We start from the raw sequence: 20,178 nt of genomic DNA, 5'->3' as shown, positions 1-20,178 counted from the left end.
CCCCCCCCCCCCCCCCCGCCCCGGCACAGGCATGTAGCCTGCTTAAGATTCTCTCTCTTCTTCTTCCTTTGCCCCTCCCCTGCTGGTGCTCTCTTTCTCTCTCTCAAAAAAAAAAGAAAAGACAATCATTAAAGCAAGGTCTTACAACAAATTAATGTTAGCTAATCTCTTTACTAAACCAGAATAAAAAGAATAAGAAAAATGCACATATAGTGAAGAATATGCCTGATATACAGCAGTGGCAGTTTGTAAGCTACATGCCACCCATTTCAACCTTAGTACTTAACCAGTTTTGACAATTTCAAGTTCTTTCCAGTTTTTAAGTCAATTTTAATTGTATTGGATTGGCAATCGACTAAATTTTATCTAGAATATTTTTAAATTATTGATTTATTTTATTTCAGATACAGAATTGTAATCAACAACTTAGCTCCAAATGATGACTTCAGGAAATTTTTCTAACAAATTTGTAGCTTGACTCCAGACTTCCTTCCCACTATTGTACAAATACCATTATAACAAAATGCAATCAAGTTCTCTTTCAAACATTATCAAAGCCACAATCATTTCAAATAGACAATAATGTATCAGAAATACACTCCTTTGTGGCTAACACTAATTCTTTTAAAGCAACAAATATTACCAGTACAAAAACTGACTCAATTGTGTACTGCAGATAATTCACTGGGTGCTTTTCTTCAAAAGTTAGATGCCTAATCAATTTCAGCACATATCTGGAATACGTTTCTATAATATTTCTAAATATTTTCATATAATTTATTTTGCTCTATATTGTTTTTCTTGTTGCACTGTATCGGGTAGGTAAACAATTATCTGTATCTAACTCCAATTTTTTCTTTTAATTTTACTGCTCCCCCCCACTATCAGATAAAGGCATATTTTGTTTTATTAAACTGTAAAAACTATTAAAGCTTTTTGGATAGTATCAATATCTTTATTATTTAGTTTATACACTAAATTAGAAATTGAGCCAGTTGATTCTCTTCACAGACTTTGGATCTTAGTACAGTGTTTAGAAAAACAGGTTTTCTTTCTTCCTTCCATCCTTCCTTTCTTTTTTCAGGAAAGTCTAGTTTTATTAGTACTATTTGGGATTATTATATATGCCTTCCATTCCCTGGACCCATGGACATGCTTTTCTGTTGTCACTTCTAAATGCTAAACTATCAAAACGTCCTTACATCCTAATTTGTCTTCTTTTATTTCAGAGCATTTTTAGTGAACATGGGGATCTTTCTGAGTTAGTGTTTTTGTCTTTTCTGGGTACAGACACAGAAGTGGAATTACTGGATGATATGGTTGTTCTATTTTTAGTATTTTGGGGGAACATTCATGCTGTTTTCCATAGTAGCTACACCAATTTACATTCCCATAAACAGTGCACAATGGTTCCCTTTTTTCCACATCCTTACCAGTACTTATTATTTCTTGTATTTTTTATAATGATCATTCTAAAAGTGTGAAATGACATCTCATTGTGGCTTTGATTTGCATTTCCAATGATTAAAGACATTAAGCATCTCTTCACATATCTGTTGGCCATCTGTAATGTCCTTTTTGTAAAAAAATTTTATTCAGATCTTCTGCCCATTTTTAAGTTGGATTGTTTGCTATTTTGTTGTATTCTTCATACATTTTGGATATTAGCCCTTATCAGATACATGATTTGCAAATATTTTCTCCTATTCAGTAGGATGTCTTTTCATTTTGTTAATGGTTTTCTGTGCTTTGCAGAAGCTTTTTGTATGATGTAGTCCCACTTATTTATTTTTGCATTTGTTGCTTTTGCTTTTGGTATCCGAATCAAAAAAATACTGCCAAGATATATGTCAGGGAGCTCACCACCTATGTTTTCTTCTAGGAGTTTTATGGTTTCAGGTCTTAAAAGTCTTTAATCCATTTTGAATTGTTTTTTTGTGTGTGGCATAAAATAGTGGTTGAGTTTCACTCTTCCACATGAGGCTGTCCAGTTTTCCCAGCACCATTTATTGAAGAGACTCTCCGTCCCTTATTATGAATTTTTGACTCCTTTGTTGTAAATTTATTGACCATATATGCTTGGGTTTATTCCTGGGCTCTCTATTCTAAACTATGTGTCTGTTTTTACGGCAACACCATGCTGTTTTGATTACTGTAGTTTTGTAATACAGTTTAAAATCAGGGTGCATGATACCTCCAGCTTTCTTCTTTCTCTAGATTGCTTTGGCTGTTTGTAGTTTTTTTGTGGTTCCATACAAATTTTAGGATTATTTGTTCTATTAAGAAATGCCATTGAGGGGCGCCTGGGTGGCTTAGTCGGTTAAGCGTTCGACTTTCGCTTAGGTCATGATCTCGCGGTTCGTGGGTTCGAGCCCCGCATGGGGCTCTGTGCTGACTGCCAGCTCAGAGCCTGGAGCCTGTTTCNGGGCTCTGTGCTGACTGCCAGCTCAGAGCCTGGAGCCTGTTTCAGTCTGTGACTCCCTCTCTCTCTGACCCTCCCCTGCTCAGGCTGTCTCTCTCTCTCCTAGAAATAAAAAAAAAAAAAAAAAAAAAGAAATGCCATTGAAATTTTAAAAGGGATTGCACTGAAACTGTAGATTGTGTTAGATAGTATGAACATTTTAACAATATTGGTTCTTCCAATCCACAAACGATATCTTTCCAGTTGTGTCTTCTTGAGTTTTTTTCATTAATGTGTTTTCAATATATAGGTCTTTCACCTCCTTGGTTAAATTTATTCCTAGATTTTTAAATTCTTTTTGATGAAATTGTAAATGGGATTGTTTTATTTCCCTGATAGTATATTAGTTTTGAGAAATTAGTGTTGTGTATTGATTATGCATCCTACAACTTTATTGAATTCATGTAATAGTTCTGTTTTTTTTTTTTTGATGGAGTCTTTAGCAGGATTTAAAAATTTTTTTTTAATGTTTTATTTATTTCTAGGAGAGAGAGAGAGAGAGACAGCGTGAGCAGGGGAGGGTCAGAGATAGAGGGAGTTACAGATTGAAACAGGCTCCAGGCTCTGAGCTGGCAGTCAGCACAGAGCACGACGCGGGCTCGAACCCACGAACCGCGAGATCATGACCTAAGCGAAAGTCGGACGCTTAACCGACTAAGCCACCCAGGCGCCCCTTTAGCAGGATATTAAACTAAAATACTTTGCTTTTTGGCCTTTACCTATACGTTGTGTGACTTGCTATTTCTTGAAAATCCATCAGTTTTGATTCACTCTTTTTCCAACAATATTTCACAAAATCAGACTATGAATAAATGCTTAATTATAATTTGATTCAGAAAAAAAAAGACACATCATTGTCAAAGAAGTGTAGTTCAGGGGCACCTGGGTGGCTCAGTTGGTTAGGCATCATACTCTTGGTCTCAGGTCAGGTCATGGTCTTGCAATTCATGGTTTGAGCCCCACATCAAGGCTCCTCGATGATGGTGCGGAGCTTGCCTGGGATTCTCTCTCCTCTCTGCCCCTCCCCCCCTGTGTGCACCCTCTCCCTCCCTCAAAACAAACTTTTTTTTAAAAAGTGAAGTTCAGACATGGATATTGGCTGATACATTTAAGTTAACCAGTAAGATTAAAAAAAGTAAAATAGTTAAGAAGTATGTTGGAACTTCACTCATTTATCAATGACATGAGCAACTTGTTTGCTGACTTGGATGATAGTTTTTGAATACTGAAAGAATACTTCCTCATTTTTTGGTGCTTTTCACAATGTCAAGGCCAGGAATGTGATACATTGTTAAGTTTAATTCCGCATTATCAAGATTTTCTCTACAAGCCTACTGACTGTATTTGTAAATAAAGCTTTACTGGAACATAGTCACACCCAGTTTTTTGAGAGAGAGCAAACGTGCACAAGCAGAGGGAGAGGGAGAGAGAGAATTTTAAGCAGGCTCCAAGCGCAACGTGGAGCTCGTTGGAGGGCTCAATCTCACCATGGTGAGATCTGACTGAGCCACCTGTGCCCCTGGCCACACCCATTTTAAGAGTTGAGTAGTTGTGACAAAGACCATCTGTACTAGAAAGCCTACAACATTTACTAGTTGTTTACAGAAAATGTTGTAGATACTTGGGCCTAGAAAATCAACAAAACAATAAAACTAAACCTCATTTGTAGCATTTGCCAACTTCCACAGTGCAAATGTTCCTATTGCAGTCAATTCAAACTACAAATGTGATCTCTCTGAACAGAGTTGGGAAGAGACGCATACATTTCCATCCATAAAATACAATAGAAAAATAATCTCTGGGGCAGTTATTAGTAAAACTAAGTTTTAATAAAGTGATAAGTTGGGGCGCCTGGGTGGCTTAGTCGGTTAAGCGTCCGACTTTCGTTTAGGTCATGATCTCGCGGTTTGTGGGTTCGAGCCCTGCGACGGGCTCTGTGCTGACTGCCAGCTCAGAGCCTGGAGCCTGCTTCAGTTTGTGACTCCCTCTCTCTCTGACCCTCCCCTGCTCACGCTGTCCCTCTCTCTCTCTCCTGGAAATAAAACATTTTAAAAAATTAAAAAAATAAATAAAAAGGTGATAAGTTTTGAGTATTTATTACCTTATTTTAACATATTTCATTGTAAATTTATATAATTTTAACAGTGGTTATGCTTAACAACTGGCTCCTAAAATCCCCCAAAATTGAGCAATCAGCTTTGTAAACTCGTAAAAGTCAACTGTGGTGTACAACTAGCTCTGTTTTCAAAAGGGCACTAACGGAGGGTTTCAGAGTAATTTGCCTAATTGGTAAACGGCTGTGTCAGGATTCAAATGTAGGTCTAAAACTCTGACCCAAGTTAGGCTTCTTAGAGGAGAATAAGGGCTCTTATTGGCTTTTTTTTTTTTTAATTGGGTGTGTGTCTGTGACATATATTGAGGGAGCTAAACCTGCAACGGAATGCATTTTCTGGAGTACCATCCTATATTGATATTGCATAGTCTTTTATGTTCCCATGTTGCCTGCCAATTTTGTTAGTCTTAACACTTGGTACCCTATTCAGAAATCAGTCTAGCCTGGGTATTTGAAGGAAGAAGGCAACAACGGATTGGTCTATCATCTGCTGTTGGAAATTTCTCTTAATATTTCCCTTAACTGCTTTAGGAAGTGGAAGTACAGGTATTTAGTAACACAAGCCCCTTGTAGTACTTACTAAGCTACGTGAATTCCAAAAATATTGAAAAAACTAGTGGTCTGAAACCTTTGCAATGCAGGAAAAGGGACTCTATCAGAGGCACTCATGAAGTCTCACGGAACTGGGGCAAGAATCTGAGTCAGGATGGCCCACTGGTAGGCCTCTGGACATAATCTTTCACACAGCTCCAATTCTAAGCTTGGGATGAACTGTCAGATCTGTTGGGAGAACTGGGTCGGCCCCATGCAACCCCTTCATTTTTACACAGCCTTGGTGAGGTGAAGCGACCTGATGAACGTCAAGCGGTGGAGGAATCAGGATTAATTTATAGCTCTTTCCACTACATCACACGACCTCCTCTAAAACACTCTCCTTGCACAAACTTACCCCCTGAAAGCACCAGGAACCTGGCTGGGGACTGGCCTACAGTTGAACCTAGGTCAAACCTCCCAGTCGCTCCCGAGTCAAACTGCGGTAACTATGGGTCAACGTTAAGACCAAAGTAGAGAAACACAAAGCTTAAGGCTATAAAAGCTTTGCGCAGCACTCAGAGATATGCGCGGAGAATCAGATGCCGCCTTTGGAAAAGCAGCCACGCCTCTCACGACGCCAACTAAGCGCGCAGCGGAGCAACGCGCGCAGCCGGGAAGGCAGGGCACGCAGCCGGCGACGCGCACGCCCGCCCCGAGGGCGCACGGGAGGCCGGCGGGCGTGCGCGCCCCCGCCGCGGGGGGCGGGGCGGGGCGGGGCTCTGAGCCGGACCGGGGCGGGGCCGCAGGAGCTGTAGGTGTTGCAGCTGAGTCGCGACAGGTGCGCAAGGCAGAGTGCCCGGGGACCCGTAGCCCCACTGGTAGCAACACAGAGGAAAGACCGCCTTTAGCCAGGTAAGGGCCTTCTCTGTCCACATCTTGCACAGCCGGAGAGTGCGCAAGACCCCGGCATCCCTCCACAATCTCTCCAGAGACATCTGAGGCCGGGGGTAGCACCAGGAGCTTGAACCCCTTCCCCCCGAGAGAGTGAGTAGAGGAACCGCTGATCCTGTTGCTCTTTCCTCAGTTCTGGGTACTGCGCTTGGTTTGGAGTAATTATGCAGGGCCGGACCTTTGCTTCCTGAGGGAAGAAGCTGATAGGACCACCTCATCCATCGGGAATACTCCTTTCTAACTATATACAGTTTGGGTTGTGGTGGAGAAGGCGGCACTTCATCAAAATTCAAAATAGTCTCCTAGGAATATATTCTGATATTCAAAAAACTACTCTTTTCCTTTCTTCATTTAAAGCCATTCCCTCTGTCTTCGATTTCTCCCCATTCCATTCTGCCTACTGAACTCTAAGGCACTTACACCCCTTTGGGGCATGTTGAGAATACAACAGTCTTTGCAGCTGAGTGTGTCATCCCCGAATCGCTGTCGTGTATATATCACTGACACCTGTCACCAATATATGTAGGTGTTAATATAAGGAAACTGTACACCCCTGGCTACACCTACTAAGCTTGAAGTTGTACGTGCTAGGAGCCAACCATCTGGCGTCCTTCCTTGCTTCCTTACTGGTGCTTACGAGTTTAGCTGATCCTAGCGAGAGATATTTGAACTACTATTGTCTTTCACCTAATTCCAGCTTTCAAAAGTCTGCCTAATCCAGATGGTTCTACTGACTTGGCCTGTTAAGTTAGTCGAAAGTACTTAGGGGGTTACCCGCCTGGAGACAATACCCCTTTAGGGGAGAGGTCTTTTGCATTATTCTTTCTTTTGCTGTTGATTTAAGTGGTTAAACACAATACTTTTATCCGCATAGTTACTAATACTATTCATGATTGATAAATATTTTAGAGACTATGAAATAACACTTTCTTCTGAGATCTGATGGAGACACAAAAGACGATCTTCAACAAACATTTTCTAAGTTTCTGTGGAGTAAGAGCCTGGCTGTAGGATGATTGTCTTAGGTAGACCTCCAAAAAAGTATAGAATTGGCAGGAGAGAAGGTTAAAAAAAAAGTTTGTGTGTACATATATTTCCTTGTTTTGCATTGACAGAACAATACTTAACATGACATTAAATAATTACTTTAGGAACTTAATTTATTTCATTTTTTGGACAAGACAGTTATTGAGTGCCTCTTGTTTTGTCAGTCGTATTATGGTTTCAAAGTTCTGAACATCCCTACTCTAAAAAAGCTTAGTTAGAATCAAATGGGTTAGGCAGAATCAATAGATAAAACTTACAGGTTTGATGAAATCAGTGCTATGCTAGAGATGAGGCCAGAGTGCTATAGAATTATAGAAAATAGTTTTGTTTTTTTTAATGTCCCTCTTCTTTTCCTTAAAAACAAAACAAAATAAACAGCAGCAACAACAAAAACTTTGAGTCTTAGGGAATTATTTTCCTCATATATTTGCATCGCTTTTATGTCCTACCTGGTGTTCTACCAACATTATGGCCTTTTGAAGATGGGATTAGGACTTGTCCTTAATTCTGCGGCAGTTCAGTGAATGGTTGGTGGAGCTATTTTTCACTATCCTGTAATGGGCCTCAAAGTGTTGTTATCATGCAGTCCCTGAACTGTAGAACTTCTGGGAATAGAATAGTGTATTGGCAACATTAGCAAAACAGTCCATTTGGTAAAATTGCTTCATTGTGCAATTTTGTTTAACTTGGTACAGTCCACTTTCGTTCCAGACTCTGATTAAAGGTGGGCCAAATTTTAACCTTCTGATAATTCTAAGAAGAGAAAGCTTCAGAAGTGAAAACATTTCTATTAACAGCGCATCTTGATGACAGAGGATATTTTTTCTTGCTAAGGTATCTTCAAAATGTCTCTTCTTTCTTTCCTTTCCTCTCCTTTTCTTTTCTTTCTGTTCTTTCTTTCTGACGGAGGACAGGATGGGTAAATGAGTGAAAGAGGAAAGGGTCAGAAGTGTTTGAAGATTCCTTGCAGAGTTTTGATGATCTGAAGTCTATGATAGTGTTAAGCACTTTCCATGTAACTACAGGCTTTTATTAATTGCCTGCTGTGTGCAGGTGATCTACTATACAGAAGATGAACATGATACAGTCCCTTCTATGTGAATATGTCTTACATTTTTTAAATAGAGATTCTGAGTTAATAAAACAGATGGTGGTTGTCTCATTTGGTAATTTGAGCCATGGTGCTTGACGGACACATTTCTTTGACAATTACTTACCTCCTTTCTTTCTATTTACGCTCTAGGAAAGTGGTCTCCACTGGGAATTTTTGGAAAGCCAGTCAGTATTTGCATGTATTTTGGGTATCTATAGCAATTACCTTTTTCCCTTTAAAATGTTTTCAAGTACAATTTTAATTATTGTTCCTCTTGGGGTTTCAAATTCTTGGCTTTCCTCTGATATTCTTCCAACAATCAACTGTAACTAACTTAGGACTTCTGTACCAGAAGGGTTCATCAAAGACATATACACAGAGACACAAAAGAATTTTAGGATCACAAGAGATCATTAGACATCTTTGCCATAAAAGGCCACCTAACCACAAATTGGGAGAATTTGTCAGCTTATATTGACAGCAAAACTGGCTTTCAGGTATTCTTAATTACATACTCCCAGAAATAGGTGACTTTTATTTAGATTGGAATTGTACTCTTTCTGCAAATAGGAAAATGTATGACTTGATTCCCAAGTCATGAATTTCCATAAGAAAAAACTTTTTTTCCCCCCCTTAAGGTTGCTATGGTCTTTTCTGTGTGTTTTGTGATAGGCAGCTAAAGTAATTTATTTTGGATTGTGTGCAGTAATCTCCAGGTGATGTTAAATTACTTAACACAGACTCTCGAGGTTCTTTAGTAACAAATGAGTGGTTGTCAACTGAGTAGTTTCTTAATGATTGTGGAATTGAGATTCTGTGATAAATGGTACTCTCGGTAGGACCATACTGATGTGTTTATTCTGTGGCTGGATGCAAAGTCCTTGAGACTCAGTCAAGTTATTGTACTAATGGAGACCTCTTTCTATTAAAAGGACAAGGTTTGACCCAACAAGCAATCCACTATTTAGCATGTCAAATGATTTCTTCATTCTTGAAAATGTTTCTAGAGACTTCACATTTGCTGTCATGAGAAGTTAACATGATACCATGATATTTTACGTTCTTTTTATTTTCTTTTAAATAATTTCTTCATGGGGCGCCTGGGTGGCTTAGTCGGTTAAGCGTCCGACTTTCGCTTAGGTCATGATCTTGCGGTTCGTGGGTTCGGGCCCTGCATCGGGCTCTGTGCTGACTGCCAGCTCAGAGCCTGGAGCCTGTTTCAGTCTGTGACTCCCTCTCTCTCTCTGACCCTCCCCTGCTCATGCTGTCTCTCTCTTTCTCTCTCCTAGAAATAAAGAAAATATTAAAATAAATAAATAAATAAATAAATAAATAAATTCTTCATAATGCTACACTGAAACTAAGAACTTCCATCTTTAGGGGGGAAAATGCAACTTTTTGTTCTTCTGATAACAAGTATGGAGCCATTTTTTCTCTTATTTATCCTGTAACAGAGCTTACTGCATGGAAAATTTCACAAACCCTCAAACATGTTTTATCTTGTACTCCAAAGTATTGCCAATTTTTCTTTCATTGCCCATAGATTAGTAATCCTGATATACTTTGACTTGGTTTTAGATTTCCACAATCTTTTTTTCCACATAAACTGAAAGTTAAGTGAATGGCCCAGGACTTCTTTTCCTCATAGTCAGTTTCACTGAGTAGGTAACATTTGCTCAGATTTGGCTTCCACCTCCAGCACTAGAAGAAACCTGTCTGCCCTTGCATCCTACCCAGTGATTTCCCCGTAATGGCCCTGCCACTGTCCTCCTTACTTACTACATGGCAACATTTGACCAAGTGGACAACTATTTTGGTTCTTTTATTTGGCTTTCTTGACATGACTTCACCTGGTTGTCCATCTTCTAATCTAACCCCTCCCATGCCCCTTCACCAACTCAGTCTTTTACTCCTTAAGTATGGGTTTTTTTCTTGGTTTAGCATCCTGTCTTTATAATACTCTCTCCCTGTACAGTCTGATCTATTGCCACGATTTCAACTAACATCTTCATGTGAGTGATTTGCAGATTATTTTTAAACTTTTTTCATATTTTTCATATAAAGTTTCATAGGAAACATTATTTCATATTTCAAACTTCATTTCACATTCTTATTTTATTTTCACATCTACAAATATGTATATACAGTTGGAAGATAAGAATTGCATATGCTTATTATAAAAAAACTTGAGGAAAAATAAATTATAAAGAAGGCAAAATATTCCATAATCTGTTCTAGAAGGAACTGTTTGGTATATTTCCTTTTGGTCTTTTTTTCCTTTGGTACACACACACACCCCACAGGTAATTTGGGCTCATCCTATTGCAGTAGATACAGTTTTGTATCTGTTTTTTCACTTTACATTATATCATCATTTTCAATGGCATCAAAATTATTTGAAAATAATTATTTTTTTTTCAATGAGAAGAACTATGTTTATTTCTTCACTGTTGTATCCCCAGAACATAGCAATATTGCCCAAATAGCAGTCTTATGTAGCTAATACACAAATGAATAAATGTGTAAAATCACACCATACCATACAAACCTTCATCTTCCCCCATAATCAGGGAAACTTAAAAAACATTCTACTCCATGAATGTACATACTAAAAAATATAAAATACTTTTTTGATGGACTCCTTCCTCCTTTCTCATTAGTCTTGAAGGCTTGTAGATTTGACTTTAATATTAACCTGACTTAATTTGCTTTCAAATATTGAGGGTGGATAGGAAGGATGTTAGCATCACCTAATGTGATTTTGCCTTATTTGAAAATAATTATAATGGATGTTCAATATCCTATTGTGTTGATGTTGCATAATTTAACTGTGTAGTTGGGTATTTCAATTGTTATAATATTATTAACAAGTGAAAAACATGAGAACAAATTAATGTATAAATCTTTGTACAGATTACTTAGTATTTTCTTAGGTTAGATTCCCAGAAGTTGAATTACTGGGTCATAGGGCATAAAAACTAAAAAACACTAAACCTGCTGCCAAATTGCTTTGCATAGAGACTAGACTAATTACCATTCTCACCTACAGTGACTGTGAGTACCCGTCTGAGTGCATCCTTCGTAATATTGGATCTTATTTTTTAATTTTTATTAATTTGAAAAATAAAAGTGATTAAATTTGTATATAATTACTAGTGAGACCAAACATTTTTCGTACAGTCTTGTCCATTTCACTTTCTTCTGTGAACTCTCTTTTGTTTAATCCATTCCCATTTTTATTTGGGTCTTCACATTTTAATAATGTTGTTTTTTGTTTGGGGTTCTTTCATTTATTGGGGACTTTGGGGGAAGGAGTACAGATTTTTATTAGGCCAAATTGAATGAGTGGAGTGATGAAGTGGAAAGTGTGCAGTAGTTCAGCTGGTGGTATTTGAAATGCCCACTGGTATGAGGAGCCAGAGCTTATGACTGTTGAAGAGGCACTGCAAAATGGGAAGGGTGCCTTCTGGAAAGTCAGGATTCCTAGCTTGGTGTTGGGAACCAACCACTTAGGTGATCTTGGGAAAGTCATTCATCCTCTCTGACCCTTATCTGTAAAGTGAAGAGGGTTCTTGGATTATTGATCCCAAAGTCCATACACCCTCTGAGCCGAAAGGATGACTTATAAGCCACTGCTCTCTAGACATTATGAAATTATTTTTTGTCCCATCCCTAAGCCATTGTCCATTTTGGATATATAGAGCCCAAGGAAAAAGACTGGTTGTAGTAAAGGCAATTTTCATAGGGGTAGTAAGGCTTAATGGAACCTAGAGGCAGAACAATAGAAATTGCAAAGATTAGTAATTTTTAGGCACTCCCATGGATTGACAGTTGGCAACCTAAGTCATAAGAGCCCTGCTGATATATGCCACAAGGCCCCACCATCTCTAATGGATATAAAGCAAATATCATTTTATGACGAGTCGTTTAAGTTGCAAGCCAAGTTACTTAACAACTTCCACTATTCCATACAGAAACTATTCATATTGGGGGTTCTTCTTTGTTATTTGTATAAGCTCTTCATTTTAAGGATATTATTTGCCCTGTGGTCAAATGTTTAACTCGTTATTTGCCTTTCAATTTTATATGGTGTATTATTACTTATCTATAGATCTTTTTCTTTGGGATTTCTTTTGTTGCTTTTATGTTGTGAAGCCTTTTGCCTTCTGGAGATGGGTTAAGTATCCAGTTCGATTTCCTTCTAATTTTTATGGTTTTACTTTTTATGTTTAATTCTTTGTCTTGAATTTACTAAGGAGTACCAAAGCAGTTATGTTTAATGCCCTTTGCATATCTTCTGAGCTCCAGATCCCAATCTCCAATTATCTGGCAAATCATGTGATAGGCCCTATGTACCAGGCACTTATGTCCACCTAGTTTCTGTAAGGAGAAAGCTTGAAGTTGTCTTGAAAGTTTTAGTCCTTCTCATTTCTCACATTTAATCAATCACATTTGATTGATTCTACCCCAACAGTGATAATGGCTCTTTGTCATTGCTCTAATTAATAACCCCCCCTTTTTTTTTAGCTAGAGTCCTTAAAATTGGCTTCAGTTTTTTCCCTTTTTGTTCAGAGTTGTCACGAAAAAATAGAACACTGACTTTCAGAGTATGGTTTCCTTGATTACCTGTTTCAGAGTCACCTGGGGTGTTGGTTAAAGAAAGTAGGTTTCCAAGTCCCACCTAGACTTATAAACTAATATGTTTGGGGGAATGGGGTCTGGGAATCTGCAGTTTTAACAAGTACCTTAGGAGATTCACTTACACACTTAAAGGGAAGCAAAGCCCAAGTATATTAAATCTAAATTTCTCTGAATGCCATTCAAGACCCCCACTCCCACACCCTGACAGCCAATTTTTCCAGGCTTATCTCCCCCATCACTACCCACCCACCTGGCATTGTAGCCATGCAGTGATTCATGGTTTCCTGGACCCACCCTGTCCTTTCCTGCCTCTGTACCTTTGCTCATGCAGTTCCCACAGCCTCATGTTCCTCTCCCTCCTCCCACTCCTGCTTAAATCCTTTTCCTTAAGAGCTCAAATAAAGTGCTCTTTATTTTAAAAAATAAAGCCCTTTCTAATTTCTTCTATTTTAATCAGTGGCTCCCTCCCCAGTCTTCACTTAGCACTTTATTTTACTTTATTTTTTACCTTAATGCTGTCACTGTGAATTATTGCTTACTTAAAAGATTATAAGTCTTCCAAGTGTGAGAACTTTGCCTTTCATTTTCATTTTGTAGTCATTATACATATAACAAGCAATTAAATATATAAAGTATATGAAATATAGTTCATCTTGCAAACGGTATCCATAAAAATGTTTGGCTTTGCATCACACAGAATAAAATTAAAATCTTTTACCATTGCTTGTAAATCTTTATTTTATCTTGTTGCCACTCATCTCTGTCATTATCTCATACTTTTCATTCACTCCCTAGCCATATTATTCCTGTCTCAGTGCCTTTGCATTTGCTATTTCTTCACACTGAAAACTCCCACATCTGTTCTCTTCACCTGGCTGGCTCCGTATATCTCCTCCCTATTATTCAGGCTTCAGCTCAAATGGCATTCACTCAAAGAGGCCTTCCCTGACCACTATCTAAGGCACCTGCCCCTTTTCCTATCACCACTTCAGTTACTTTCCTTGCGTTTCCTTCACTCCACTAATCACAGTTTTTAATTGTCCTGCTTCCTCAATAGAATGGAAGCTTCACGAGAGCAGAGACCTCATCTGTCACCTTTAACATTATGTCTTTAGTAAATAGAGCACTGCTTGACATATGGTAAGTACTCAACAAGTATTCGTTCAATGCATGCATAAGCCTTGAAGATAGACTTCTCATTTTAACAAGTCCTGTTTTGGGGCACCTGGGTGGCTCAGTCGGTTAAGCGTCCGGGTTCGGCTCAGGTCATGATCTCACGGTTCGAGCCCCGCATCCGGCTCTGTGCTGACAGCTAGCTCGGAGCCTGGAGCCTGTTTCAGATTCTGTGTCTCCCTCTCTCTCTAACCCTCCCCTGCTCAGGCTGTCTCTCTCTCTCTCAGAAATAAATTAAAAAAAAAAAAGTCCCGTTTTGGTTTGCAACTCAAAGCTTTGTTGCTGTTTTTTTAACGGATAGCAGCTAGTATAGTTCCATCAGGGTTCAAATCGGGTAGCAGCCTCTGAGGGTTTCTGAAGGTAGCAGCACAAATGGAGACTGTGATAGCCAGGATTCACTTCCATTTGAGTGCAGGTTTTCCAAGGTGTTCCCAAGGACCCAGGCCACTGTTTTACTACCGCTGTCAGCATCTACGTCCAGGGTTGTTACTGCTGGCCAATTCTAGTCTTTTAGCTCTCACTACATTTTTAAAAGCAAGCAAAACTAGAATCCAATCAACTGGAATCGTCAAGCAACCAAAAGTTTTCTTCTGATTTCTTTCTCTAGAAGAAAAATAAGAAAGCTACCTAGAATCCTCAAGGAAAGATGAAATGATGTTCATTATATTTACTACATGCCTATTGATTTGAAAGATTTTTAGCAACAGCCTTAAACAAGGTGTTTCCTGGGTGGCTCAGTTGGCTGAGTGTCTGACTCTTGATTTGGCTCAGGTTATGATCTCCCAGTCATGAGATTGAGCCTCCTGTCACGCTCCGCGATGAACTTGCAACCTGCTTAAGATTCTCTCACTCTGCCCCCCGGGCCTCTTTCGTGCTTGTGCTGTCTCTGTCAAAAAACAAACAAACAAATAAAACAAAACAAAAAACTCCAAAACCAAAAAAACCCAAACAAGGTGTTTCTTGTTAACATCTTGTCAAACCAGATAGTCTAACTCCTCAGTTGCCATTTCTTCCAGTTTCTCTTCATTGGGTAGACTTATTCTTTAATTCCATTTTTTCTTGAAACTGGCTTGAAATTTTATTAAAAATTACAGTCGTTTTTATGGCAACGTAGAGTTTGCAAAGTACTCTGGGTTTTTTGTCCCTTTTAATCTTTACAACCATCCCTTGTGAATGTTTTTGAGATGTAGAAACTGAGACCCAGAGAGGTGGAATGATTTTCCCATGTCATCCAAAAGCCCACTCCTCAGTAAATGCCTCTCAATAACTTTTTAAAACAGCATCATAATCTGATATCATTTTTAGAAAGTAAACATGAAAATATAATTGAAACATTAACATTATGCGTTTGTAACCAGTCCCTAAGAAATAAAATGCATAACATTGGTTGAGATAAGTAGCAAAATTTTATCACTTCTGTTGCTCTGTGGTTCGGTAATTCTTTGTTTGACCAGCCTCGGCTACGCTTGCCCTTGATTAAAGCATTGTTCTGGGTGAGCTGCTCAGATTTTTACAGAAAGGAAAGATTAGAGAACTTGCCTAGAGAAGAGTCACTTTTCAGCAAACCCGTTTTAATTCTCCTCTTGCCTGAAGGGATTGGTTCAATTGATCTGAACTGGCTTTTCAGATTGAGCAGGTCCTGAAAAAAAAAAAAAAACACATCATCTAAAATTTCAGATAAGAAGAATGGAAGCCAGGTCCTTCCTGGAAATGGCCAGGAGTGAAAGTAAGAAGCCCTGTATTTGGAGAAAACTCAATTAATTATTAAGGACAAAGGACTGGTATAAGGAGGTTATATCCTTAATGGAAGTAGACTTCTTAAAATAAGCGTACATATTTCTTCTGCTTTGACCTTGAAAAGAAGATTCTTTAATTAGCTCCTTTGTCTCAATTAAGCATGTAATTGGCAAGACCTGTGCGCATGTAGTTTATAGACATTCAATTATGTAGGTGGGCCTTTGTTTTGATATGTGGCAACTGAGAACTAGTATAATACTGTTTTTTATTCATATGACAGATGTTTATTGAGTCCTTACACTGTACCAGGCACTGACATTTGATGCATCTGATGTTAAAGTATGGACTGGTACAAAGGTTAAAGGAGAAACAGGCTATTCACAGCAAATCTAGGCTTTCTGTAATGGTCTCCATTGACTGTAAATTTCCACATTATTTTTCCAGTTAATTGTGCCTTTGTCTACTTTTCACTTTAAATTTGAAATTACTGACATAATTATCTGCTTTTCTACATGCTGATAGAGATTTTCCTTACTCTGTACAAAAAAATACTGAAAAAAGAATCAGTCCATTGGATTATGTTTGTCCTTACAATGAGTTAATTATCAACTGGGCACAGGGAGGAGGAAGAACCAAGCAGAAAAAAATAACAAATTAGGTTTGAGAGAGAGGTAGAATCAAACTTGGAGTAGATTGGGTAATTTTTAATTTAAAGAAGAAAAAAAAGATTAGAAAGAATCTTGAGTGGTTCTTTGCGACCTAAAACTTCAGACCAAAGTCCATTTTAAAAGCTGTAACTACAGGTTACTCTTTTACCTGTCTAAATAAGATATGTGAATGTTACCACAATTATGTAAAAAGCTAATTTGGGTTTCAAAAGTGCAAGAAGATAAGATAGTCAAATTAATGAATAAAGTAATAGAAGCCATGTAGGATGGTGATAATTATATCATCTTCCAGGTAGAGTTTTTAGAGAGGTGTTAAGAACACCTAAAATTTGAATATTTTAAACAGTACAATTTGAGAGAGATTCAGACTTTTGGATGCAGAGAAAAGGTGTCAGGGTTTTAAGCAGATCTGATGTTCCTGGTAGTCACTGACAGTTTCTCAGAGATGACATTCGAGATGCCCTTTTTTTTTTTTATTGCTGATATATCGAAAATAAGTTGACTCTGAAATACAGTGTACACTAGAATGGCAATTCTAATTTATTCTCTGTGCAAGAGGTCATTTTATTTTCACCCCAGCCTCCTAAGAAATGAATAAGTTAACATTTATTTGGCCTTTCTGGGCCCTCAGTTGCCTCATCTGTAGAGTGGGACAATAATATTCCGAGTGTGCTACTGTGAGGATTAATAAGTCTATATATGCAAAACAAAACAGAATCTGACACATGGTAAATATTCAATAAACATTAGTTATTTTTATTACCACCACCACTGTTACTTTATAAGCACTTATTTTAGCACTGAGCTAAAGGAACTTTTTTTTTTTTTTTTTTATTTCTAGGAGAGAGAGAGAGCGTGAGCAGGGGAGGGTCAGAGAGAGAGGGAGTCACAGACTGAAACAGGCTCCAGGCTCTGAGCTGGCAGTCAGCACAGAGCCCGACGTGGGGCTCGAACCCACGAACCGCGAGATCATGACCTAAGCGAAAGTCGGACGCTTAACCGACTAAGCCACCCAGGCGCCCTTAAAGGAACATTTTAGAGATGATGAGACTAAGGCTTAGAGTAATTTTCCTAGTGTTACCCCATAAGCAAGTAGCAGACTCAAGATGCGACCTAGGCTGAAAGTAACTGGGGGCAGAATCAGCTTAGATGTAGAACAGACTGGGGCATTTGCCTAACCCTTACCCATCCCTTCTAGTTTCAAGACACTTAGGAAAAGACTGCTCCAGACCACCCCCCAGATACCAGGAACTTGGTGTTTTGCAGTAAGTAGTCAGAGCATGGACATTAGTATCTGCCAGACTGTCCCAAATCTTGGCTCTGCCACTTACTAGTTGTGTGATCTTTGCCAGGTTTCTAACCTTTCTGAGCCTCAGTTTCTTACTCTGTAAGATGAGAATAAAATTATTTGTTTTGGGGCACCTGAGTGGCTCAGTTGGTTAAGTGTCCAACTCTTGATTTCAGCTCAGGTCATGATCTCACAGTTGTGAGTTTGAGCCCCGAGTTGGTCTCTGACCTGGCAGCATGGAGCCTGCTTGGGATTCTGCTCCTGTCCTACTTGCTGTCTCTCTCAAAATAGATAACTAAACTTAAAAAAAAAAAAAAAATTGATTCATAATATTATAGGGACTATAGGAATAAAACCAAATGGAATGAATCACCCTGCATATGACCAGTACTCAATAACTTGTCCCCAGGCTTATGCTAAGGTGGCCCACTTTTTTTTTTTTTTTTTTTTTTTACCTGATTCTATCATAGTCCATCTAAATGGTAGGTGATTAGGGCCTGTATCTGCCTCCCTGCTGAGGCCTAATAAGCCTGGGATCAAACCAAATCTAAACTCCCAAAGCTGTTTTTACATTGGAATCATAGGGGACTCTTTGAAGAAAAATTCTCATGTAGAAGTGTTCAACTCTACATGAGAGATTCAAATTCCAAAGATGATCCTGATAGTCAAAGCACCCTTCCCAGTCCCTCCCTCACCACCTCACCCCTGACCCCTGCACAATTAAGAAGCGATATTGGCTAGTGGAGGGTAGCAGCTAAAGCACAACCCCAAACAGTGATCTTAATGCTTGGATTGTTGGTGTCAGTGGGAATATTAATGAGTAGTCAACGGGTGGGTGCCCTACAAAAGGGAACTCTACAGAAACGATCTCATCTGTATAGTCAAACAACATTTCTGTTTGCAAAGAATATTAATGAGATCTGGATAGGAATCAGACACCAGGAAAGGACAGCTGCCTTGAGAGGTAATTTGAATTGTACAAGGAGTTACCCATGACATTACTAAAGTCCTTGTGCTATTTTAAAAAAGTAAGTTGTAAAGATAATAAACAATTTATAAACAGTGTTTTAAAAATAACTGTAGGTTCAATAAATAAATGTATTCAGGGGCCAGCACATATTTGAAAATATGTTCAACCTTCCCCATGAGTAAAGGGATGAAAAGTAAAACAATAATGTACCAATTTTCATACATCTAGCAGATTGAAAAAAATAAAAAGTGTTAGTAATGCTCAGTATTCACAAGGATGTAGAGAATAGTCTTTCACATGTAGCTGATGGTTCAAATATAAATTGATGCAAAAATATATACAAATTGATGCAACTTTTTTGGAGAAAAATTTAAGAATGTATATTAAATTTTTAATGTATAGGCCTTTTACTAGAAATACTGCTTCCAAGAATTTACACCATGGATGCTCACTTCCAGGTAGGCAATAATAGAAATGTGTTCATTGCACTCTTATTCTTAATAATGAAGACCCTACAGCAACCTATGTATTCATTGACAGGGGCTTGGTTAAATAAATTCTAGACTATTACAGAGTGAAATAGTATTTGGTACTGAAAGGGTGAGGTAGATCTATATGTCCTCCTCCATCTATATGTCCTTCCCTATATGTCTTCCTGTCATGTGAGAAGATGTCCAAGAGGAAATAAATAATTGCTGAAGAGCACATTAACATAAAATCATTGTAATTGTTAAAAAAAAAGTATGTGTTTGCACGCTGCTGTTAACCTCCCTGTGCCTCAGTTTCCTCATTTGTAAAATAGATATCATTATAATGTCTACCTCATGAATTGTTGTGAGGATAAAATGAAATAATATTTGCAGAATGCTTAGGACAGTGACTGACATATTATGCTCTGTGTTTGCTGTTATTATCACTCATGGGCAATAGCAGAAAGTTTATACTCCAAAGTGTGACAGAGGTTACCTTTGGCAAGTAGAATTGTCTTGGGGGAAGGGGTGTGCAATGGCAGGCAGAAACTTTTATTTCTTATATTGCATGTTTTTACATAATTGTTTATGATAAGCACGCCCATCCCTTGACCAATCACTATGACAAAGAAGCAAGGCAAAGAAGAAAATGGCGGCTCCAACTTGGAGGGATTATTGAAACCTGTGGAGGAGAGGTTCCCCAAAGGAAAGGAGAGTGTGAGAGGGTGCTGATGCGGGGATACAAGAGGGATGCTCATGGATTCCACCCTGGCTGCTGATGCTCTTTTTGAAAACCACTGACCTAGGGGTGGCTTAGTCAGTTAAGTGTCTGACTTCAGCTCAAGTCTTGATCTCATGGTTCATGGGCTCTGCTGTGTCATGTGCAGACGGCTCAGAGCCTGGAGCCTGCTTTGCATTCTGTGTCTCCCTCTCTCTCTGCCCCTCCCCCAGTGGCATTCTGTCTCTCTCTCTCTCTCTCTCAAACATAAATAAACATTAAAAAATTTTTCTTAAAAATGAAAACCACTGACC

The 20,178-nt window shown here is 38.6% G+C and overlaps 1 protein-coding gene across 4 annotated transcripts in view; it reads left to right on the top strand.

Moving 5' to 3' along the window:
• Positions 1 to 5,921: 5,921 nt before the first annotated feature.
• The window catches only part of LIMA1 (LIM domain and actin binding 1), an 85,643-nt gene continuing 71,386 nt past the window's right edge, over positions 5,922 to 20,178 (top strand). For 3 of the 4 annotated variants that reach the window (XM_039241391.1, XM_039241392.1, XM_039241390.1), the window contains exon 1: positions 5,922 to 6,020. The gene's annotated coding sequence lies outside the window, so the exon portion shown is untranslated. The remainder of the gene's footprint in view (positions 6,021 to 20,178) is intronic. The other variant, XM_039241394.1, reaches the window with a different exon arrangement.

This window comes from Hyaena hyaena, unplaced genomic scaffold (genome assembly GCF_003009895.1).
Source record: "Hyaena hyaena isolate Hyena2069 unplaced genomic scaffold, ASM300989v1 scaffold_192, whole genome shotgun sequence".
NCBI lineage: Eukaryota > Metazoa > Chordata > Mammalia > Carnivora > Hyaenidae > Hyaena > Hyaena hyaena.
This window is presented reverse-complemented; position numbering and strand designations above follow the sequence as displayed.